Consider the following 21,983-nt stretch of genomic DNA (forward strand, 5'->3'; position numbering starts at 1 on the left):
ATTTTTTTCAACCTCCTCGGCCAGACTAAGGCAGGTTAAGTGCACCAAGCAGCCTGGTTTTTATGAGAGCTGAAACTTTATTCCTGAGGTGAATCTCCACTCTCCTTCCAATGCCTTTACCCCTTAATGTGTCAAACTCAAATCTCTTCAGGTTCAGGTAAAAGTGATGAATAATGAAAGCAAGTAGGAACGAGGCTTATTTACTTGAGAAAATATAGGAAAGAACACAGAGAAAATCATTGGTCGACCTCTAGTCTGAATCAACAAAACGGAAAGTTCTTCATGGCCGATTTAAGTTATGCTTTTTAAAGGATTAAAGGTTTTCCCTTGGTGAACAAAAAAAAGACAAATTACATTGGGAAAAGGTAGCAGTCTCTTGTCTTTCCAGAAACATCAAGATTATCCACTTCCTCGACTCTGGACACCTGTGCTTTCTACCAAATAAATAGTCCCTTTGACATCAAGGTCTTGACACATGGAACCAAATCCATCTTCATGGCTATGTACCGCAAGTGTCAAATTTGTGTTGCCTTTTGCTGCCTACATGCCACACATTTTCCTCTTTGCCTTTGCCCCCCTTTTTATGATGCATACAGCAGTAATCTCTTTCTCTCCTCCTTCATTCTTCCCCTCACCCTCCATCGCAACATCTTTCTTCATATGCGTCAAGGTCAGCTCTTCTGTCATTACCTCCTTGTATCTGTTTTCTATTGCCATTACTGCTCATCCACGCCCCCCCTCCCGCCTCCCTGACCTCCACACATGCTCGCCCACACACACACACGCCCACACACACGCCCACACACACACACACACACACACACACACACACACACACACACACACACACGCACACACGCATACACAACACTTTGACATACATTTGACCCTTAATGTGCAGTATGTATGATTCATGAATCTTTTGTGTCCTGAGAACCACATGAGTGGATAAAGGCTTTGCCCCCTCTCCTTCTCTCTCCACCTTGGTAGAGAGACATTTATACTGGTAACAGAGTGCAAGATGAAGTGAAGTGGTATGCTTGCAGCTAATGGCCACTGGAAATAGAGCTGTGTTTTTATCTGCATGTGTGCTGTACACTGATACTAATTGTACTACAATTAGTATCAGTTCAATCCTGCTCAATTTGACACAATATAGGTATTTACGGCACCACCGTGTTCCAGTAATGCTTGTATTGTCGCTGCAATTTTCTATTGTTTTTGCTTTCTTGATAGTCTTTCGGATCAGGCCTTAACATATGGCCATCCGCAATATGTTTCTTAACAGGATGGTAACATGTTAGTGTTGTAAGAGGCTCATCTTGTTGCTTTTCTTTGCATTTGATTCTGTGCTTATCGATGAGTTGTACCTGAGATGTCATATACCTCAGCCTAGGTAATAACCTACATTTCACAGTATGTTATGCACTCACACTAAGCGCATCGTCATGTGTTATATGTGAAATGATATTCCACTAATTGGACACCTACTTGTATGCAGGGGCGTAGCACCAAATTATTGGCCCCTATACAAGAAGTCCTGATGGGCCGCATGAGAGGCGGTCTTACAATGCAACACATATAAGTGACTGGTCCCTCTCTGAGCTAGATAACCCCACAATATTTCTATTGATGAATGACCAAATTGATACTTGTACTTAACCACAACCCCTGGTCTAATGCCTTCTATAATAACCATACACACATAACAGTGCTTCTCACAGGAATTTGGGAGAATGTGGTGGGGACCCTGGACCTTCTAGGGGATTCCGGGGGAATGCTCCCCCGCAAGAAACATTTGAAACTTTAAAGTACAATTCATCATTCTGGTGCAGTTTGAGAAGAACACTAAGGCTAAATAAACTATGTCCAATGTGACATATTCAGTAATATTTTCTGTAATAATTTGGAGACACAGAATTACCAGAAAGCAGAAAGAAAAACTCTTTAACATCTTTAAAAAATCCAGTCAGCTTCGGGATTTTTAATATTAATCCCTTATCCCGAAGCTCATTCTCTCTTTGAAGTATTTTCTTTTTAATGGCTCAATATGTAGGCCCCTGATCTTTGTAGCCTCGAACGATGTTATTTAAAAAATTACAAACATGTACTGGCTCATGATAGGCCCCTGATCTCCGTATGACCCCCCCCCCCCCACGAAGGTTTAAAAAAAAAAGGATGATGGGCCCCCCTCTGCCTTGGGCCCCGCAAGCCTGTCTAACTTACACCCGCAGTCCGACGGCCCTGGTTGTATGCAGCCTACTTTAGTCATAACACATAATTACCTGTCTCCATGGCTTCCAAATGTTGTCTTTTTTATAGCTTTATGAAAAAAGAATGAGCTTTGAAACTGCTAGTAGCTCTACTTCCTAAGATAATGTTGCATATCAAAGACCAAATACTCCATTGCTTTTGACAATTTGACCTTCTTTTATAGCTTGAAATGAATGAGGCATTTCCTGCACAGTGCCTTTGCGAGCAATAAAACAGCTAAATGAGCAACCATTTTAATGAGAAACTAGGTATAACGTTCATTGACAGGTACGTTAAGGCAGCGTATGTCAATATATCATTCATTTTACACTCAGTCCTCGCTGAAATGTAAGTTTTCCAAGTGTATTAGAGCGTTTATGTTTTTCACAACAAACATGTCGAATAGACTTCCTGTGAAAATACAAGACAAAGAGGTGCTAAATTCAGTGAAGGGTGATGGTTGAGGAAAGAGGGAAAAATATGTTTGTTTATACTGATTTGAAAAGGTTAGGTATTCCTCGTTAATATAGATAGAAACATGACTAAATATCTAAATTCCTAAAAGTTTAGCTTCTGCAAAATTACGCACCATCATCAGTAAAATGTAAATAAATAAAAAACTAACAAAACAAACAAAGTCTATCATTTTGGAAATAAGGTATACAAGATATTTCATAATTTCAGGTAGCATGGGTAAAATGTTACATATGCTGTGAGGCGAGGGAATCGGGAAGCAGACAGACCTGGGAGGGTTAAGGAGAGATATGACGATGATGTTAAGGGTGACATGCGAGATGAGAGGGAGGAGTTGTATGTTTAAACAATTTTAAAAAGACATGGGTCTGGAACGGAGCAAAATGGTGTGAAATGATACAAGTGTGAGAGGCACCACAAGTGACAGCAGTCACACACTGAGAAGGTTTATTGAAGCATCCAGCTGCACTCCTGCTAGATGGAAATGAAGCCTCATTCATCTTGTTCTGAAAATGGAATAGACAACATGGTAAATGTAGTATATAAAGTAAATTGGACATTGAGTTGCCTGGAATTGTTTAAAATAAAACAGTGTTAGTTGTTGTTGAAGCCTGTCAATCCATCAGATTGCCACAGTCACATGGTAGTCCTTTTCCCATTTGATTGGTTGCTAAACCATATCAAAAAAAGAAAAAACACTGTACTTGACATGTGGGGACGATGTCCAAATACAATAAAACAATCTCATTGGGCACTTTACATCTTAATTAGAAGAAGTAAGCACAATGGGATCTTCTTGGGTTTCTTTTTTTTTTTTTTTTTTTTTTTTTTTGTCTTTACTTGTTTGGATGAACTGCTGTCCTTTCAGTTCAGTTACAATATATCAGTGATTCTTGAGAAGTGGGACAAAACAAAGTGCACTGTTGAAAAAATAAAAACCCTATGTTTACATATACTAAGCTACTGAGCTAAGCTTTGACACAACCTCCCAGCTTTTGTCCTTTTTATCAAAATGGGCTTTTTACCTTGCCATTCCTTATTTTGTGTCAACACCGTCAGACACCAAAAACACAAATACATTTTTCCTCAATTTATGCTAGACCCATGAGATGTATAGTGATCACAAATATTCACCACGACTCACATAGGCCACAACAAATATTTTCAAAATGTATATCAATACACATTTTTTATATCGATTTTCCTCTATGTTCTTCAGTTGAACTGTGTAATAGAATTGTTACTTTAAAATTAACAGCAATCAAGATGTGTTTCAAATTTCAAAACACATTCTCATGTTAGGTGACTGGTTAGATTTTCACATATGACCAACCATTTCTCAACAACTATGAAACATCATTATGCAATATTATCAAAAGAATATAAATCTGAAAGAGTTGACACATATCTGACGGAGTTGACAAGTATATCTTATGGATTTGACATAACATGACGGTGGTGACAAAAACCCAGATGTAGTCATTTTAACCATCAATACTCAATAACAGTTATTTTATAACAGCATATTATTGGTTGAATGTTAAATCAAGATTCACATTACAGTCTTTCAATCAGACTTGCTCTAACAGACTCACACCAAATTGCACATTTTTTATATCATCCTGTACTTTTTTAAGAATCATCCATGACAAAAGAAGATTGTGAGAGTTTCCATAAATACAGTACTAGAAAAATGAAACCCTATTTTTATATTCAATATAATTATAATAACTTGAAAACCAACCAAATATGATGCCTTCACATTGATTGTCAACTACGTCATTGGCCTGTCACCACCGTCAGACAGGAAATCTGACGGAGTTGACATTTGACGATGTTGACATATTGAACATTTCTTAAACAAAACAAATGGAGTGTATCTAGTAGCCATTTGTTGTTTCTGTTGATCTTAGGATCTAGTATGAACTGCTTCAGGAAAATAAAATTATCGAAACATTTCAAATAACTTCTTCAGTAATTGTAAGTCGGTGTTGACCTATCATGGTTGTAACACAGGACTTTCAAGATTTGGAATGTAAAATATTTTAAGCCTTTTTAAGGCCTGTCTGACTGTAACAGCCTCCACACACATCCTGCGTCTACCTCTGGAGCGCGGCGCCTTCCGTTACTGCTGCCTCACTCGCACTTTTTTCGGCCACACATGGAACATCTCAGTAGCTGCTGCTGCTGCAGCGCTGCTTCTAAAAGCCCTATCTTTCTACAGTTTTCATAGATAATTCCCATTAAAAATCAAGTTATTTCATGTCATTTATGATGCATATGATTTATATTGAGACTAATATTGAGTCTCGACAGTAATCCGTGTGCCCCATTGCCTTTTTTTTTCACATTTTCGCTTGTTGGAAGATTTATTTTGAAAGGGACACACCAGGAAATGGTGAAACTACAGCGAAAGCTGCCGGTTTGTAGTTAATATGACTCTCAGCAAAGTATTTCTCTATCAGTTAAAGCAGCGAGACCTGAGAGAAATAGGCAAGCCTCCTGAGGTGTGGAGCGTCGCTGCAGACTCGCCTCTGACGGGCATCGGCAGCGCGTCCGAGGTTGGATGTGTGGTCGCTCTAGGTTGATTACACGGTTGGTGAAAAAAAGTCAGATGCATACGCGCAGTAGACACGCAGTAGAGGTAGGATGTGTGTGGAGGCAGTAATGTACTCTGCATAGGTAGAATGTGACAAGAGGTCCTTCATAGTGACAGCTGCCCCTTATTTGGCCTGATTTTTTCTTTTAAATATATTTTTAGGCATTTTTCATGCTTTATTGATAGAGACAGAGGTTAAATGGGGCAGAAAGGGGAGTGACATGCAGAGAACGACCGCGGGCGGGAATAGGACCCGGGTCTGATAATGGGCCCGGCCCGGGGGGGACGCCCTACCAACTGAGCTAAGGGTGCCCCCGATTTTATTACATTTTAATGGATTGTCTGACGGTGGTGACAAAAAGTGTACCACTTAGAAACCCTATAAAACATGAATGTGTGGTATGAAAAAAGTGTATATTGATATGAGAGATAATTTAGTGTTAATTTTGATGAAAAATTCTCTTTTTAATCATTAAAGCACATTTTTATTAGGTTTTATTGCATATTAAGGATTGAACCCTTCTCTGTGGACACCCTGTTTTGGATGTCGTGACAAGATAACAAGTGTCATATATTTGACATAATAATGATACAATTAAATTTAAGGGGATAATTGTGCTCCAGACATCTACAATTTTAAATATTTTAACTTTTAAACATATCAGCAGTTAATATTGGAAGACGGCCTTTTGTCCCGCTTCTCAATAATTACTGATATGGATTGCATATCATTTTTTTCCCCCCAGGCTTTATTCAGGTATTTTGTGTTAATTCAATTGGTGTAACTATCAGCTAAAATATGTTCTTAAATCTTTCTGGACAGGGAGTGCAGTAGTGGAGTAAAATCCAGACCTCCAGGCCTTCAGCACCTTAGGGCAAGAGCATCATATTCTCCCCAGGCAGAGGTGTTCTTTCCTCGGAGACAGACAGCCTAATAGAGGGTCATCCATCTGGAGCCTCGGGCACAGTCTGGCTGATCAATAGGACACACGCACACACGCACACACACACACACACACACACGCACACGCACACGCACACGCACACGCACACGCACACGCACACGCACACGCACACGCACACGCACACGCACACACACACACAGACACACACACACACACAGACACACACACACACACAGACACACATTTTCTTGTGCATATACATTTAGATACAGAAATACAAGGACAGAGCTGTACAGGCAAGGGAAACCAACAACTTGCAAGTAGCTGCATAGATGCATACACATGCAAACACGTATTCAAACATAATAAACATGTACTACAGTATTATTGCAAACAAAAAAAGACATGTCCTCAGGAAGAAGACATGTCTAAAACCACATTCTAGTTTTATCTTTATCAAACACACACGCACACACACACTACCTCCCAGCATCACAGCTCAGGGAAGACATGTTGAACCCATGGTGATCTGTCTTCATAGAGGCAGCATCTGCTCTTGTCTCTGTCTATCTGTAAAATGTATGAGTGGGAGGTAATTGCAGCGCACAATGCCATCACAGTGACATTAACGCATGATGGGGATTAAGTGAAGTCCAATACTGCGGCACCAACATGATCATTCTCTTTTACTCTTTCTCTCTTGTTCCCTCACTCTTTTTCAAGGTGTATTTGCGTTTGCTCTTGTGGCTCTTATGTTATTGTTATAGATTTAGATATCCCACGATGGCTAGCACTACCATAGAGACAGGCACAGCTTATTCAAGATTATTTTCATGGTGTGAAGCTGTATGCAAATCTCATTTGATCTCACTAATGCCATTCAACAAAACTACACTTTGGGACTCGGAGAGTGCGTCTTTGAGTCCTAAGGTGCAGTTTGGTGCAACCTGTTGAATAAAGGATAATACAGAAGAAGAAAGTAAAACTGAACTATGAAATATTAATGAACCCTTCGGAGACATTTGATAAATTACCTTACTAATTAACAGTTAAAGTACTTTTTGATATACAGTACCTACTGAAATGAAGCACATCTGCTTGTAGTATAAAAGTTCACAACAAATAAGGCTGTACTCACACTAGGCCCAGTTGCCCCATACCGTTCCTGAGCACAGTTTTCCCCCCTCCCCACTGCCCTGGACTCACACTGCTCCTACAGATCCAGGCACGACTGCTTTTTGTAATGTCAGCATGCCTTAATATGCGCTGGTTTGGGATTCGAAACGTATTTGTATCTGATTGCTTTTGAATAATTCCATCAAAATTGCAACAAACCTTCCACTTCCACATCAGACCAAGTGAACACTAAGTGTGTATTTACACACGGAAAGTCCGCTAGTTCACTTGCTTTGGTCCAGACCAAATAGAATTCAGATTTATTTTGTTTGGTGTGGTCCACTTTCATATTGCCCCTTTTGCAAGTGAACCAGCATTACCCCAGTCAGGGTGATGGCTGTTGAAGTCTCCCACGTATATGGCAGGGTGGGATAGGGTAGTTGGCACTTGGTGGCTTGTACACATTGGCGATGTTGAAACCACCAATGGTTATGGTGTCCGAGACATTTGCTGTGGTCAGGTGAGGTCAGAGCGCACGTAGGTGGCACGTCCATGTTTGGCGTGGGGAGCGTAGCAAAGAAGATCAAAGCCATTGATGGTGTAGCGGCCCGCTTCCTCTGTGCCAACGTGAGTCTCTTGGGAGGCAGATGGCGTCGATGGAGTGTTGGTGGGCCAGGACTTCAATGAGGTGTCGCTTGGCTGCAGAGAGGCCTTCAACGTTCAGTTGTAGTATTCAGAGAGCAGGTCCAACTGCTAGGTGCTCTTGAGGCTTGGGATAGTGACTAGGATTCTTTGACTTGGCTCTCAGGCGTTGTCTAGTAGAATTTAGTCTGCTGGAAGGATCATTGGCTTCCCCAGGCAAGCCTGGGTACTGACAGGGGGCACAACGAGAACGCTGATCCTTTGTCCCCCATTATTACTTTCATAAAGACACAGTCACACATATTACACAGCTGTTATCCCCCATAGCCTTTTACCTTGCATTGCTCTCAGCGTGTTCCCTTATCATCATAAGAGTATGCTTTTACCAGTGTTTTGCTCATAGCACTGTCTTGGGGGTAGTAATGTGTGTGTGTGTGTGTGTGTGTGTGTGTGTGTGGGTCGTTTTGGGTATTCCTCTTACATCTCAACCAGGTTGGCCGACCCCTTGTATAACACTGTGTGCTCCTGCATCGTGCATTGGTTAAATGCCTGCCTGTTATGGGATTGTACAATTGCCTTCTGGTATCTTTAAAGGAACAACCTTTTATCCAGTTTCTTGTACATGACATCATCTTGTTGGCCTCTGTAATCTAATTCCCTGTTCTTATCACATTCCTCTCGCTGCAAATTGCACTATTTTCATTCAGAGCTATTTGTTATGACTGAGAGATTAAAATGCTGACTTATTGTTGTGCCTCCACATATTCTTAACACTTTTCTTCTCATTCTTTTCCGCCTTTACTGTAGTTCCTCGAACATCTTCATTACAAGGCTACTGAAAATGATGCCTTGACACTGGGTACTTTGCACATGCCATTTGGTTGAAATCCAGTGGTGCCTTACTGAACGCTTAGAGTTTGATCACAGGGGCAACCAAACCCCAGACATTGGGAGTGTTAATGGTGTATTCTCACCATGTGAGCTTACAGCGATAAAGCTGACATATACAAATGTCTGCACTTGCATTGCAATTCAACAGTGTCGGCTAGAAACCTGAAATGTAAATGTAGGGATCTAAGATCATTACCTGGCACCTTGCATAATGTATCACTGTCATTGTGGATAACACAGTGGGCTACACAGGGTAAACACCTGCCTCCAGCACATACTGAATAGTGCATCCTCTCCTGTTGAAACCATCATTCATGAATGGTCATTTTGCTGATTCACTGAAGGCAGGCGATTCAGCATGAGCTTTATAAAACCTGCCTAGACACCCTTTACCGTCAAAACCTTGACCAAAAGAGTCTATTTTGCTATTATGGCATCTGAAAAAGAAAACACGTGTCAAGTGTATGCATGTATTCATACTTGATACAGCAGCATATCTACTATGTAAATGCCTATATTATGGACTGATAGAGTTGCCATGGAGACATGTTTTAACAAATACAATGAACTGGGGAAGTCTATTCAAATCTCTTCTATCAGTTAAGTTAGTTAGTTAAGTTATCTTTATTTGTCAGTTGTACACGAGGCACATTGAAATTCGTCTTTTCGCATATCCCCTCTCAAGTTACCACACTTCGGAGGGGGTCAGAGCGCAGGGACAGCCGCAGTACAGCGCCCCTGGAGCAGTTTGGGGTTAAGTGTCTTGCTCAAGGACACAATGGTAGAGATGGTGGGCACCGTAGACGCAATACCAGCCTCTGCTAGTTTTACAACTAACACCCTCCTGTCCGGTGCCGGGGATCGAACCAGCGACCTCATGGTTACTGGTCGGCCACCTTTTCCTCTAGGCCATCTTACCACCCTATCATTGGGGTCAAAACTCCATGCAGCAGTAATGATCCAAACTTTGGTCGGAGGCAGCTGTGCCGGGGAAGGTTACAGAAGAGAAGAGTGGTTAAATATCAGAACCACCTCCACAACTTTGGCAGGTGTTGTGAATGAGGACCACTTTCTCAGCACCAAATGTTAAGGTGCCCATGAACACAGCAGTTAACCTTCAGCTGCTCATTTGCTACCAGTAAAACAATGTAGCTGCCATATACAGTATAAAGTGGGATATGGAGTGTTGCTGAACATGACCATGCCCACACTTGGTTACCTGTGGCTGGGTAAAGATGAATTGTGTTATAGTTTATAGTGGCTTCTCTATATGTGCCTCCTAGTATAGGAACAGAGATAATATGGTTGCTTGATGTTACTACCAGGTGATCCAAGCATCATACGTATTAATCTACAGTACATGCAATAAACACTCCATGAATTATTCAGGAAACCTTTTTGTGTCATCAAGTAGTGGCTGTCTTGTGCTGAAATCACTTGAGTACATGCACACAGAGATAGGGAGACACAGACAGACTCGCAGTGCAAAATACCTATGGGGCCGATGAAATCTAACCAGGCGTGTAATCTGAAGATTTCTACCAGAGGAATATTCACTTTTCCATCAGTCTGTTGCTTCATCCCTCTGTTATCTCTATCCCTCCGCCGTTTATGCCTCTCTCCTTCTGCTTCCGCTCTTCCAGAAGCAGACGCTCTCACTTTCTAAAGTAAACATCACCAGATGGAAATGGACTTATTCTCTGTGTGTGTGTGTGTGTGTGTGTGTGTGTATGTTTGTGGTGTGTGTGTGTGTGTGTGTGTGTGTGTGTGACTTTTCTTTCTTATTCTGCAACGTGCACATCTTTTTTTTCTCTCTCTCTCTCCCCTTGGGTTTCCTTCCTAAAAGCAAATATCCCTTTCCAATACAGACACACACAAAGTAACCCACACACACTTTAATGGGCCAGAGGGCTCCCATGTGTCCAGTGGGGGAAAGCCAATTGTCCCATCATAGTATTGCTGCTTTATGAAAAATGTATGATAGGATATGATATGAAGCAGAACTCATATCTACACAGTTGTGAATTAATCATTTGGTTTTAAGAGGCACTGGATACCATGTCTGTCCGTGGCCTTTCAAATCTTTTTTATACTTGTTTTATTTTTCTTTACCTAGATGCTTGAGTGCTATGACTTGGTCGGCATCTCTCTTCTACTCTACGCCTTCATCCCCTTTTTCAGTTCCGTTTCTCACTCTCAAACTCTTTTTAAAACTGTTTCCCATCATCTCACCTTCTCTCTTCTTTTGTTTTTTGCCCTTTTGTCTTCCACAGCTCATCGGTCTGTCCATCCAGCACACCTCTCCTTTAAAAGCAGCGGCTATGACTCACTAGACACATGGTCTAATCACCCTGCCCTAGGAGTCTGATTGCCAGCCAGCTTCCAGTTTGAAATATCATCAATATTTAATTACGTGATTATCTTTTTGAGGACACAACACAGATAGGGGAAGTAAAGAGGCTTAAAGGTTGGCTGCAGTTCATGGATTATGTCTGCCCCCAATTGTGGGGTTACTGTTCACCCAACTGACCAAACCAATGTCCAAAAATTGTAAAGATGGTGATAATAATTATTGAAACAAATGGGAGGACAATGGTACCAGAATGTTTTCAGTGAATTTAGTTTTTAGTTTTATTCTGGGCACAGAAGCAGCTTCCCCACCAACTTATTCCTGTTCACCCTTGAATATCCGCAAACGCTCCGAGGTCTGCTTAGAAATGCACTCTTAGCAAGTTTTGAAATAAAAATTCCCTAACACTTGGCTAATGTTTATTTGCAATGTAAACAAATGCATTTCTGTTGGATTTTTGTCTGGCCCAAGAGGGGATCTATTTCCAAATACCAAAGGAAGACCTTTCTTTACTTTTTCGCTTGTTCCTTTATTTTAGATAAACATTTGCAAAACTTCTTCAAGGTTTTGAAGTATTTCTAAAACATGAGAAACCACTTATATTATTCAGTTTTGATCTCATGACTGAAAAGGTGTGAAGTTGGATCGGAGTTGACCAGTTCACCACCACATAGACATTCAGTTTCTCACTGCAGTCCCTACACCTAACCGTCACTTCAATCCTATAGAGGTCTTTTGACCCCCATATGGTAAGAGTACGCAACAGCTTGGCTCCTCCAGTTATGGCAGACCATCCCTTACCTGAACTGACCATGGCTTCACCCTAATGGTAGAGACCATCCGGCCAAGGTGAATGACAGCATTAGTCATTTCAAGTGGCCTAAAATGACATATGTTTATGTTCAAGTGTCAAAGTAGTCTAACGTCAATAGTTATTATGGCGGTAGTTAAAGAGGGAAGTCAGTTGACGCTGGAATTGGTAGGATTGATCAACAAAACAATCAGATGTCACATTTCCAACCAAAAGTGAATTTAAAAACAAAAACATGAATGCAGTTATTCCCAAAACTAGGCCACATAGACATGAATATGATGTTCCACTAGCTTTCACAAAAAAAATATGTTTAACCAAAATCATGAAGGTTCCATAGCCATCGCAAAACTCATAACTTTCCTTGGTTGGAGGGCTACAAAGAGCGGTTAAATACAACAGCTTATCAGTTGATAAACCAGAGCAAGTCTGACAGTGTAATTTATAGTGATTAGTCATCAATTTCCTTTCATACTATTTGCTAATGGGGTGAAAGCTTTACAGCTATAGGTGACACAAAAGCTAACATAAAAGGAGCAAACTGAAAACCTTGCAGGTGAAGAATAGTAGATAATGTAGGCAGTGACAATTCATTAGAATTTGTTCTACACAGACTAATAAGAGAAGGCAGATAGTGAAGTCGATGAGGCACACAGAAGGAGGATACTCTATCTAGCATGACACAAGGACAGCATCTTCCCAGATCCATCAGCCATCAGAGATATAAGGCTCCAATCTGCAATCACAGAGGGCACATTTTACAGTTAAACTGCTGAATCGTGAAACTGTATCATTGTAGATCATAAGCTTGATCGCAAAACAATCCTGATCACGTTTTACATTTTCTGTGGATGGAATTATTCAGTCATTATTTCCTGGAGATAGAATCAGTTGCTGCATAATATTACACACAGGAGTTTGCTTACAGGCTGACATTGTAGCTTTTCTTCAAGGCCATTAGTATAGGTCCTTCAGCAGGCAAACTTTGGCTATTAAATATTTTTTTATTTTTTTAAATAGCAGGACTCTTTTAGAAGCATCCGGAGCAAACCACTAATGATACGATTCAGAAGCCAGCAACATGGGTTTGCCATTGAAGTCTTAAGTGGCAGCCTTTTAGTTTCACATTCAGGCAGCAGGGCCTACACTGGGTAACCTGATACTGCTCAACTTCTAGTTCTGAAATAAATATGAATGGCATTGACGCACATTTTTGTTTCAGTTAGTGATATAAGTTCTTCCCTATGTGAAAGACACATTCATTTTATATATAAAATCTCTGTAAAACAACTAAGAATTACGTTTATTTTCACCAAAATCGGATTTAATATTAATATTAGGAGCTATAAACAGACCATTGCAGAAAGGCCGACAAGTTATCTGCTCAGACATAAGTTAGCTTTTGTTTGTCTTTATTTTATTACCGACTGGGTCAGTGCTTTCTGTGTCTATGCCTCTTCTAAACAGCATTAGGAGCCTATTGCTGTAAGAGTCTCCAGTGCCGGGTAAGCGCCCGTACTGTGGGAGCTACCCATTAGGACGCACAACTATTATATCTGTGTTGTTGTTGGAGGTGATAAATCAGCAGCCCTGAATAATTTACCAGCGTGGTAGAGGAAAGAGATGGGAGATTTAAAAGTGCTACACAGAGAATGGAAAGCTCTCATTTGTTCGTCTCTCCCTCCCTTTACCCTTCCGCTCTCTTCCCCGATCTCTAATGTGTCCCGATCTGTCTCCATATTTCTTGGCTATTTTTTCTGTCCTACTATCTTTAGGGAGTATTCTTTGTGCTTGCATCAGACACACACACACACACACACACACACACACACACACACACACACACACACACACACACACACACACACACACACACACACACACGCACAAAAACTCTCTGCTCAGCGGTTGTGGAATCACATATCCCTGTGGGCAGGGGCCCTATCACGCAAAACTTCGATTTGACATGTATCAAACTGCAGTGTTATCTTAATGACGTTGCCGGGCGTTTTTTTAAATCGGCAAATCTCATCTATTGATTGAGATTTCTTTGATAAGGATTATCAAAGGTTTTGACAAAGAAGAGGGTGAAATTTGCAGTGACCTCTATAGAAGTGGTTTGCCTCCTTTCCTAAACGCATGAGGCTGAGTAGGGCTTCCTTAGTGTTCTGCCAAAACCGTATATTTCCCACCAAAGTTCAGCTTTTCAGAATCTGAATCTAGTTTCAAACAGTGAGACCTTTGCCTACTGTTTATTCCCAGTGCAGCAGAAAGGTGAGACACGCCCGGCAAACACATTGTTTTTTTTTCAAGCACTGGTCAGTTTTGAGAGTTTTGGCTGAAATCATGCATGTACTTCTTTACACAGTCAGGTTGGAAATTAGGCTACTGCTTTTTTTAAAAGAAAGATGATATTTTCCATTGTGTAGTTTTTTAACAAGGCTTATGCTTTACATGCTTAACTAGTTTTCAACTCTTTTAATTTCATGGTCACATAAACTTAAACCTATTGGCATTCAGTTCGTATCAGCTTTCACTTCTGTGCATTTGAGAGAAAAGCTTTGGATTAACAAATACAATTTTTTTTTACAATTGGAACCAAATAATTGTGTTGAGAAATATGAAGAAATAGCTGATTCACACCTGTGTCAACTGAATGAAAAGCAATGAGAGTTCCCCTCAGAGCTTTAAAGAGCCTTTTCAACCGTGTTTGTTGTATGTGTATGCATGTTTCTTCATTAACATGCCCTGCTTCTAAATTTAGGAGTCTCTTATAATGAAAAGAGAACACCAGGTGTACTGCTCTGGGCTCTTCTTTAAAAACATTGCAACCAATTAACTTTTGTCACTGTGCGTAATAAGCTATGAAAAGGCAGTGTGCCGAATAATGGACTTTTCAATATAATTATCAACATTGATGCCATTTCTCATATTTTGTTGTCGTAACACCATGAAGTGAATGTAAATGTTTAACTCAAATTCTTTCAATAACAGTAAACATTTTAAATAAATGTTCATCATTCCTAAAAAAAAAAAATATGGATTTACTTTCAAAGGATTCCGAAGTTTGAGTTATTTTGCTGGACTTTGAGAAGCTCAGTGGATAAAGGAAGACACTAACACTGTCCAGGATCTAGAGGATGACTCCCTCTGCCGACACAAATGCTGATGAGTGGACGCACTATGAGGCACTTTGTGTAAAAGCATCTGCCGAATGGCATGTGTTAGTTATTGGGAGGTTAGATATGCTGCTTTATCTGCTGCACAAAGCCTCATCTCAGCTCTGTTTAAATAGAGTCATGTCTGAGTGGTTAGTTTATCAGGAGCGTGAGGTTGTGATGTCCACGTCACGTGAGCCATCTTTGTTCCAAAACTAGGTCAGTGAATGAGACTTTAAATAGCTGGCTGGTTGTCATTTTTGTAGTTTTCACCTGCTTCCATGTCACATTTAGCGTGGTCTTAATGTATTGAGAATTGTCTGTATCAGTTGAAAAGATGCTGGATGAGCACATTCTGAAAGTAGCTTGCTGACAGCTCCCTTGATGCATGACTTCTTACAAGACGTGTAAACTACAAGAGTATTTAGCAGCATAAAGGATTAAGCTGGATTCAGTTATAGGAATATGGCATGTGCCCATGTTATGCCAACCTGATTCCATTGCCTGTCTCTTGTCGCCCGGAAGCACCGCACACCCTCTTGAGTGATCTTGCACAATGTGGATTCAGCTACTCAGATGCTCAGGGTTGAATATCTCGCAACAGTTCTCCGCCATGTTTGACATCAGCCACTGGTTGCCAAAAGCCTTGCCAGGAATGAAGGAAACACTAAAGCAGAGTGACACCAACAACAACAATTTGTGTTGTGCGAACTGTAGAACAGATGCAACAGAGGATAGCAAATCTGTATTGTATTGCGTTTGAACATCACTGTCATTCTTTCCACACAGTACTCAATATGCAGGGGAACACATTTAAAAATGAACAAAAGGCAAAGTAAAATGGGACAAAGTTGACATGAAGACATAACTTTTCCAGGACTCATTGAGCTTGTGGTTGAGCAGCAGATCTCTACGGCCTTAATCCAAATTTATGATCCAGAAATATTCTCATCCTTCAGTAGATGCATCAAGCAGAAGTATGTCTATAAGTCAGCAAGGGAATGAATGCACTGTTTTTCATTGTCAAACATGTTAGAAAAAAACACAAGCAACGACTTATCACAACTCTCCTGAGCTCCACTTGGTATTGCTGCAGCATTGGAACGTATTTACACAGTTCAGGCGGTGCATGTTGAGCCTATGCACGTCTACATCACAACACATGCAGCATTTAGATTTGATCACATTTAGACACGTTTCTTAACTTGCAGCCAAACTTAAAGGTTGAGTCAGCAATTTGGATAATGTTTGTTGTTGAATTGTTTTCATTCATTTTTTGTTCAAGTGAATATCTCCTCGTGATCTGCGACCTGTACGTGCTGTGCCTAGGCTCTGTAAACTGGAATGTAAACAAAGCATATGTAAACACAGGGGGACCTAGCTAGCAACATGCCTGTTTACAGAGCCTAGGCTGTGTATTAACAAGTAGCGTATTGTGAGGAAATATTGACCGATTTTGACAAAAAAGGGATGTTGACAATAAACAGTCTCTAGAACCACTGACTTCCTGGGCATCAATCAGTGTTCCGAGATCAATGGCAATACTGCACAATCAAGTGTATATGCATAAACACCGCATTTGTTCTGAAAAATACATATCTACACAACCCCGGTGCCTGCATGCATTGCATACGCATAAGCCCCATGTCAGAATTACTCTGCATGGGTCCGTGGTAATGCTCCTGTGTAATGAAGCGGAAACTTTAATAAGGCTGAGGTTTGACTCTCTTTCTATCCTTTACGCCGTCTCTCTCCCTCACTCATAACTGCGCGCACCATTTCATTTAAATCCCACCCAGGGTTGAGCGGTCAAGGGGGAGACGAGAGCGGGGGAGGAACATGTAATGAATATTGGGACATATATTACCTGTCACAATGGGACGTCCACTTTCACTCTTTTATCTTCTCCCTCTCGGCTTTCTTCGTGGTCACTCAGCCCTTTCGCGCTCGCTCTGAGCTGCAGCTGCTTGTCCGCCTGTGACGCTCCCGTGCTTACACACTCGTGTCTCTTGTAGACATGGGAAGAGGGCCAGGAGATGGAAGGGAGACACCACATGTGGTATGAGGGAAGAAAGTAGGATGGATAACTCAAAACATTTTGAATTTGGAAAGATGTTATCAATTTAATTCAATTCATAGAAATCTTACCTTTTTAGCCAAATTTCAAGTCTGTTACATAGAACAAAGTGAATTTCAATGTATTTATTGGCATCCGTTCAGCAAAATAAAACAAAAACAAATGTAAAACACAACACAAGTAGTGTCCTTAGTGCTATGGATATGGCTAGTTGTGGACGGTTATGTGTTTTTGCTTTTCTGCAGAAGAAAAATGTAAACAGCGTGCTCTTTAGATAGTCTATGAATATGTTATAGATTTGTATTCATAAGCTGTTGATGCTGTAGTTGTGTTTAATGCACCACACATTTATTCATCCCGTTTCATCCATGGGTGGCTTCAGGAATCTAAAAGATAGATATTGGTCATCTTACCGTTTTCTGGGAATTTTTTTAAATCTGATATTGAAAAAGGTTTTACTCGCCTGGTTCAGTATGTGCACATTCTTGGTGGGCCTAACGGAGCCACACAGAGAGAAGGAGAGGTAGAAGGAAAAGGAGACATGTAAGTACGAGGATTGTAACCACAGCAGGGGCACTTGTCTTCCATCTCTCACTGGGACAACCTTTAAGAGAGATGAGGGGAGGATGAGAAGCTGAGAAATACAGCCAGGGAGGAGGAGGAGGAGGGCTCTTCTCCAAGCTCACTGGAGCGTTGATGTGTCTCCGTCCAGCTGAGAGCAAAGAGATAGAGAACCTATCTGCTGTAGCGGTATGGGGGGGTCTGGCAGAGAGTCACTTGCAGGAGAAATAAAGAGAGAGAGAGAGAAACAGAGAGAAAGAGATCATGTTATGTGAAGGTAAACACTAACAAAGACAGAAGGAGCAGCTTTAGAGAATACTGCTGTGATAATAATTGCTAACATCATACCACCTTTTTGATGCATTTGCTCTGGGCTCTGCCATGTTGTTTTTTTTGCCTGAAGCAAACTAAACCTAAACCTTATCGTAGTCACTTGATAAAACTGATTCAGAGGATTTGTTACAGATATGGAAGGCGTATATAAGATAGAGGCGTAATATGAGAATCAGAAAAGGTCTGAAAAGTGTTGTTGCAGGCAGCCGGACAAACAATTTCCTTCTGTCCTTAATCTAAAGGACTTGTTGTTGTAGTCACTGAGATTTCTTATGAAGTATACAAGATTGCTGAAACAATGTCAATCTTCCGGTGAGGACATTCTCAAAGTGTATATGGTTGAAGGAGAATTTCTTTCAAAAGCAGTGACAGTGTTGCATTTACTTGTTTGCTTTCCAGAAGGTCAAATGAGTCCAGACTTGAATGCAATATTTAGTTGAGCCATTTAAACACCACAGTGTGCAGTGTTTATACAAACTTAATAAATGATGAGAAAATATGGGAAGTTACGCTTACAGGGGTCGACCAGTAACCATGAGGTCGCCAGTTCGATCCCGGCACTGGAATGAAGGGCATTATTTGTAAAACTAGTGGTGGTGGGTATTACATCTACAGTGTACAGGAGCTGTACTATGGCTGATCCTTCGCTTTGACCCCTCAAAAGTGTTTTAACTTTAAAGGGGATGTGTGAAAAAGACAAATTTCAATGTGCCATGTGTAACTTTACTAAATTGACTTAACTTGTATTCAGGCATGTGACCGGCATGTGGCTGTTTGTTTTTAGCTAATAATTATATTGTTTTACTACAATTTTGAGTTTGCTCTATCCCAGAAAATGATGATAATAAAGTAATATCAAGAATATTGTGTGTTTACTACTGGTATACATTTACATTTAAAAAGACTTAAAGCAGTATTAAGCAAGCGGCTTGCGTCCTATTCTCATTTAGTATGTGTGTGTGTGTGTGTGTGTGTGTGCGTCAGTGTGCTGCGATTAAATGTAAGTTGTGAACCTACCCATTATTTAAACATGGAGATTACGCATCCTGAATGGGCCCTCTATTCTTCATATTAAAAATTAATGGAGAGTAGAGAAAGAAGGGAGGAGAGAACGGGCGGAGAAAGGAGGAGGAGACGGCAGGGGAGAAGATTTATAAAAGGCGAGAGCAGAGATATAGACGGAGCTCTTGGTTTTAAACACAGGACCTAGAAGGTACATTAAAGTTATCAATAAATCAAGAAATAAGAGACTATAGGAATCAAGGAAGGAGGTTTGTGCTGCGTGTCTTTTTCACATAGTTCTTGGCCATTTTTGTAGCAGCTTAAAATAGCTTATATTTTATTTTTTAAGTACCCCCAGGCGCACGCACACACACACACACACACACACACACACACACACACACACACACACACACACACACACACACACACACACACACATACTCTCTCATAATAGTGTAAAAAATATTGTGTATCTGTTTCTCTTTCTCTTTCAATTTTATTACTTACCTTCTATTTTCTTGAGATGATGATATCAACTGTGGCTGCGCTGATGTCAGATATGATTTTCGTGCATTTATCATTAAGATACATCAACAATACAACAACTGAGCTTCAGCCACTCAATTATTTTGCCACTGCATTATTACAAACTCCAAATCTAATTACATTTCAACAACCTTGTAATGCTTGGGTGGGCCCACATTCCATCAGAAGGCTTCATGCTTTATTTTAGATGCAATTATTAATAATGTTTTTTTTTCTAATAAGGTTCTAAATTGTTATGGCTAAATGTCTCAATCAAAAATTGATTGATTGTGCTATTCTCTGTCCTTGGAAAAATAATAATAGAAAACACTGCATTGTTGGCTAAAAGACAGATAGTCAACATTTGTTTTGATAAAATAAAGTTGTTGTCTAAAAGAAAAATTCAAGTCTCCACCATGTACCTGTGGTAATGGAGGGTTTCAGTCCATGTCAATTCTCCTCAGATTTTTCATGAATGTTGGCTGAAGAGAGAAATCTCTTATGCCTGTGTCCTGCTGCTCTCCTCTCTCACAATTGTATACAGTATTTCCTATTCATTGCTAACTGACAATCTCTAGTACCCATATGAAATAAACTCACAGAACCTAATGAAAACAGCACGTTAATGGTATGAGATCTTTTGTTGATGATGGTGTGGCCAGCATGTTGGAGAAACAATTTAGTTCATTAGGATTGGAAGTTGTCTCAGGTTACTAAGGTAATGCATAGTATTTTCTATTTCTGTGAACATTGCCATGGGGAGATTTTTCAGTCAGGTCAGTGATACATATAACGGTCATGAAAACCTCTAAATAGTCCAAAGTTTAGAATTTCAAATCACCCAACTGGATGAGTCAGTTAGGTGTGAATTATTTTCAAATTTTAGCCGTTGGGAATCTTTAGTTGATATAAGTGCTTGTTAGAGGTGGATCTTATTGTACTGTATCAGTGTGTAGCTTATCAAATACGGGTTAGTGATAACGTCTGGATGAAAAGCTCTTTATCAATGTGATGTGAGCAGTTTCACACATGCTCTCCAATGAAAACATCTCAAGCTGTTCCATAAGGCCAGATGAGGCTGATGGTAGATGTTCAGAAACCTATCCTTCACACTCTTTGGTGACTCATGATGGCTGACTGTCTCCCATATGTGAAGACTGATTCACTGTGAAGTATGCCCATAGAAAACACAGGATTTACAGATATCACTTTGGGAGAAAGGGGGAGGTGGGGCAAAAAAGACACGTGTGCAGATGAGATCAAATAAATAAGAGGCTTACAAGCGCAAGCCGAAAACAAACAGAAAACATAATGATGAAACATCTGACTTGGATAACAGCATCAAAATCAGGCAGTGCAATGAAACACAACGGGAAATTGTAAAACAAGTTGCAGAGGTCAATGTTACGAGAATAAGGCCATATGTTGTAGATTTTTTATTTTTTTGGTGGGAAGGTATTATCACAAATCATGATAAATAATACTCACAATGGCCCTCATTTATCAAACTTGTGTGGAAACTGGTGCAGATTCTGGCGCAAATACCTCCCTACACCAGGTATCGCGTGGGATTTATCAAACAGTCGTATCTCGCCGATCTCTTTTAAAAAAAATTTAAACTGTAAACATAGGTGTTAAGGTGGTGTTTTTTTTATTATTATCATAGGCCAATAGGCCTTCTGTGATGCGATAACCAATAATTCATTAATGTTATTATTAGTCTACTTGCTTGATTTATTTTTAAATAGCCTACAGAGACACTTGGAGACACATGTGGACATTTATTTACTGCAAATTGCGGCCTTTCACGCGGATATGACCATACACAAGCACACATCGCACTTGCTAGCATTTAAAAAAATATTTTTTTTTGGTCAGTTGGAAAACAAGGCAGCCCGCCCCCCCCCCCCCCCCCTGACAACTCACGGCGCCCCCCACCATTTGAGAAGCACTGGTGTAGGGCATTATAGACAAGGGGATATAAATCGCATGGACGACGTATGGATGTTTACTGTGTCATATACTTTAGATAAGCAAACATGGAGCAAAAGTCTGTTAATGAGGGAATTCAACCGGTGTACAGACCTAAACAGACTGCAGCTGCAGTTCTCCATTCAAGTTCAAATTATTTCCTTTTATCGCCTGTTTAATCATGTAATTGTGTATAACTGATCTAAACCTTAGTTAGGCTGCTCAATTTAGACTAAAATCATAATCACGATTATTTTGATTGATATTGTGTAATCACAATTATTATAGACAATTATTCATTGATTTAAGAAC

Source organism: Ammodytes marinus, assembly GCF_949987685.1.
Source record: "Ammodytes marinus genome assembly, chromosome: 11".
NCBI classification, from domain to species: Eukaryota; Metazoa; Chordata; class Actinopteri; order Uranoscopiformes; family Ammodytidae; genus Ammodytes; species Ammodytes marinus.